Source organism: Penaeus monodon, chromosome 14 (assembly GCF_015228065.2).
Source record: "Penaeus monodon isolate SGIC_2016 chromosome 14, NSTDA_Pmon_1, whole genome shotgun sequence".
Classification (NCBI taxonomy): domain Eukaryota; kingdom Metazoa; phylum Arthropoda; class Malacostraca; order Decapoda; family Penaeidae; genus Penaeus; species Penaeus monodon.
The window spans coordinates 16,657,316-16,662,315 of NC_051399.1; positions in this window are offsets into that span (position 1 = coordinate 16,657,316).

Consider the following 5,000-nt stretch of genomic DNA (forward strand, 5'->3'; position numbering starts at 1 on the left):
TTATTTCAGTATTATTAGATTGGTTATTATAAATACATGAAATAGCATTATACATTTAATGGGTTACTTATACGGGTATTTTCCCTTGTCTCCTGACGAGTCCAATTTCTCCACTTGGAGAATACGAAGAATTGCAAACCCTCGTTTCATCTACTTCATTGGTCACATGGAATTCATTTAGGGTTTTTTACTGGCATTGGGAAACTGCACTGAAGATAAATCCTCACGAACGTCCATGTTCGATGACATTTAGTACTGAACTGCAGCATAAGTGCCACACAAGCGCTTTGCCTCTCCTGACGTGCTGACCCAGCATAGAGCACAGTGGTGCCATTGTTTACAAGGCCTGTAGATTATCATCCTTATGTCCCTGAACAAAAGTGTCTATAGTGTTTTGGGTAAACCATGTAAAACATTAAAGGCTTATGCCCACCGAAGGATTAACACCACACTCTGTAGCTTCAATGGAATGTGGAGGTCCCCCAAAATACCATTCCATCTACCATACTCCCATTGAAAAACCTAAATCCATGGTGTATAGTGGTTTTACATGTCAGGATTACCTATAAAATACCATTTTAAGACTACTACTGTAATTTCTTTTATGCCACTCTCTCTGGACCGGGCTCAGTGTTTATTATAGGACTAATACTCCCAATGTTTTTGTGTGGACTTCCCCTTTTCGTAAACTTTACTTTTTTTAATATTATATTAATTGGTTATTTTAAAGATGGTTCTGCAAGTGCTTAATCACCAAGGAGTCAGTTATTTGCCCTACCTCTCTCACCTGTTCACTCTTTTTCCTTGACTTTTGGATAGGGTCTTTTGTATTATTTCATTGTCTTAAAATGTACCAAGATTTTAATAACAATTCAATAATCATAACATCAATAACAGTAATAACATATCAAGAAACACATTTTCCCGCCATTTTCATGAAATGGGGAAATCAGGTTGGTCACTAGGCTTACTGATAGACTCCTTGCTGGCTGAGCACATGTGGAGCCATCTGTATATAATAAAATTCACAAAAAAACTAGGGACAGAACAAAAAAACCCGTGTGGTTGGGTTAACACTCCTAGCCACCTTTTTTTTAAATACAATAGTCGGGCGATTGACCAATCAGAGGCATTTTTCAACATAGTGGTAGTATGAACTGTATTCATATTGACAAGTGTAGAAAAGGTATGAATGAGAATGAATATCTTCACATTACAAGAGATGTATTTGACCGGTTTTCGATTGTGTCTTAGTCAAAAATACATGTATTTCTGACCAAGACACAATCGAAATCGGTCAAATACATCTTGTATTGTGAAGATATTCATTCTCATTCATACCTTTTTCTACATAATGATAGTAATAGTATTAATACTAATGCTGCTAATGATGAAATAATGATAATGATTATTTAGAAAAATATTAATGCAATGTATTGATAATATTTATAAAATTTGATTTTACAGACTATAATGTGCAAAAACCAACATTTATATAATATAGATAACACATTTACATTTTATTACCATAAAAAATATCAATCAAGTGTTTACTCTTAACAGTCCCTGGATTTGAAATGAAACGATTATTGTATTTTTCACTCTGGTGGCTTCGGATGCAAGTGTCAAAAGGTTGAAAAATGTAATACTGCCAAAATTATCTTTTCTCATTCTGTTTTGGGTAAATTGAATTATATAAATCAGATTCTTGTGCTGACTCTCCCAATGGCTATGCCTGCAATTGATTATACTACTTGTGTACCTAACCATGCATGTATATGTGCTCATTATTGTTCAGACTACTGTAAATTGTATTATTATTAATAAAATGTATTAATTTGGCAATATATTTAATTGTTATTTATGTATTAAAAGATAATTTATTTTCTTAGTTACAGTCTTCCTTAATCTATCATTTTTCCCCCCCAGAGTGTTGCAGTTGTTATCAGAAAGAGAGTGGCAGCCACCCAAGGAAGTAATTGAAGCATTACATTTGGTTTTTGCGTCAGCCATGGGGGTGGTAAGGAAGTTGCTCTCTTTTCAGTACTGCTAGAAGTGTTTTCACCATTAAAAACTATGCCATACCACGATGCCTTGTCACCACACTCTAAAGGTTGTACTAGGGTGAGTATATGCATTCCTGATAAAATGGCATACTACATATGTAAACATTTTAAAGTGTAAAAAAATATGTATGTGTGTGTGTATATGTATATATATATATATATATATTATATAAAAATTTTATATATATATATATATAATATATATATATATATATATATTATAATATTTGTTTGTATAATGTATATATGTATTAAATATGTATGTGTATATGTATATATGTATATGGTATATATTACACATATGTATTATATGGTAGAAAAACCCCCAATGCACAGACTATTTATTAAAACTATCTATATATCTTCTACTTATCTACCTATCTATCTATCTATATATATGTATGTTTTAATGTATCTGTCCCATATATGTTGTATGTATGTATATGTATATATATAGTATCTGTCTGTATGTATATATATATGTATCTGTCTGTATGTATATATATATTATATATATATAATATATATATATATATTAATATATATATATATATATGTATCTGTCTCTATTATGTATATGTATATATAAGTATCTATCTAAATATGTTATGTATATATATATTATTGTATATTTAAATGTATGTATGTATTGAAAAAAAAAAAAAAAAAAAAAAAATAAAATGTATTATACGTATATGTGTGTGCGTGTGCCGTGCGCGTTGGCGTGCGCGTGCGTGTGCGTGTGTGTGTGTGTGTGTGTGTGTGTGTGTGGGGTGTGTGTGGTGTGTGTGTGTGTGTGTGTGTGTGTGGTGTGTGTGTGTGCGTGTGTGTTGTTGGGTGTGTGGTGTTTTTGGGTGTGTGTGGGTGTGTGTGTGGTGTGTGGTGTTTGTGTGTAAATGAAAAAGTATATTAAATGAATAAATACATATATATATATGAAAAAATGTTTATAATAGAAAAGATATATAAATTGATAAATAAATATATAATGATGAATAAATATATAAAAGTAAACCGATAAATAGTACTATTGTAGTTCTATTATGAGTGGACTGTTTTTCCTGGGATTATAGGTGTTATTAAATTTGATGCATTTCAAAGTCTGTGCAGAGTCCACAGGGATATGAGGAAAGGGGGCACAGAATGAAGAAACAGTGATTCAGCCACCATACAAGACCACTGTTTGGCAGATCTCATAGTTCCTTGACTTGCGAGAGCCCCTGACGACCCCGATTTTGTCCCAACAGTGAAATGTTGGTCTTGAATGCGGAAAGTGCTGTCCAGCACTCAATCGTGGTAAGGAGCATGTTGGTTGTACTGATGCTTGGGCAGTTTGCACAAGCATACACCAGTGTCCTTGCCTACACAACAAGAGGCTGACACCAGTCCAAAGGGGTATTGATTGCTGTTTTAATGATTCCCTGCACTGCCATGGAATCCAGTTCTTCGTGACCTGGCTCTGGAATGCTAAGGTAATCTGACAGGGTGTTAATGGTAAATAGTTAAAACAGATAAATATGCTAGACATCAGAGGTCATGTAGCATAAAGAGTCAGGAATGAGTTGATGATTAGGGTGAAGTTAGAGGCTGAACAATACTAGAGGGTAATATGACAGTGAAAGAGTAGAGAGTTGAAGCTGATGAGGTATAGTGTAAGGTAAAGTTGTTAAAAGGAGAAGGAGTTAACCCTTTAATGACGGTATCAGAAATCACTCTGTGTTACTGGCTCCAGAGGCTTCTGGCAACCCTCCTACCATTTAGCCTGGGAGTCCGTTTGGTTCATCGCATTGCCTATAGCCATACCTGGCACGTTGATTTGGTTATGATAGCTATAGGCGTGGCCCAGCAGAAATGGGCTAAAGGAGAGGACAGTTAGATCAAATGGAGGATATTAATGTGTCTGAAGAAGAATAAGGTGTCTAAGTAAAAGGCAGGGATTCTGAGAGGATATCCAATAGGTTACGGGGTCAGGAAGTGAGAATAAATGTGGAAAGCAGATGGGATGGCATCCTCCTTGAGGTGGATCCTCATGGGAGGTCCCAGCATGGCATAAGTGGAGCTGACTTCAATTGTTCTTGAAAACCAGCATGAATTCTTGTTGAAAGTATTCTTTAGCTGCTGAAAATGATGTGGTGGCAATTAAAGGCAACACCTTGATTCTGTTTACATGCTTCACTCAAGAATAGTTAAGGGAATGCTGAAGATATGATAGACAGCTCTCAGAGATATGTGCACGTCAAGGTGTCATCCAATAACTGTAATGTTTGCACCGTGTCTGGTACCGTGGATGCTGGATGTAGTTTCAACATGAGATAGCTTGGCACAGATGGGCTGGGTGTTTTGCTAGTAGAGGAGGAAGGTCTCTCCAATGCAATGATATCACTTGTATCACTTGAAGCATACTGGAAGTTGGGTGAGCACCATGTTACTCTGATGCCTGTCCTTTTTCGTGGTCCTGCAGCATTTATCTTAATGTCCAAAGTGGCTACAAACATGACACTGGGCAGATATAGCAGAGCATTTGGGTGTCCTTGCCCAGTGACCATGATGGCTGCAGTTGTTGCACATACTGTCTCTGGCAGGGTACTTCTCAGGAATGTGGCAATGTACACAGGACTGGCAGCTGAGTCGAAGTCATGTGAATAGAGCTCCGTAGACATTACCTAATAGATAGGGATGTTGTGGAGCTAGTGAAATCCTAGTTGCACACTCTTTTAGTGGGTCGTGTGGCATGGTTGGTTCACTGGCCCTCCGGTCTCATACCCGAGTGACTCAATTGAGTCTTGGTCAAGGAGAGTGTTATTTATCAACATTAATATGCATGGTATTACTCCATCTTTTCATACCTCAGTACATCTGACTTAGGATTTGAAATGCTAAATCAATATCCTCTGTAGTACCTATGGGGAGTGTGTGTAACTTTGCTATTTCTTT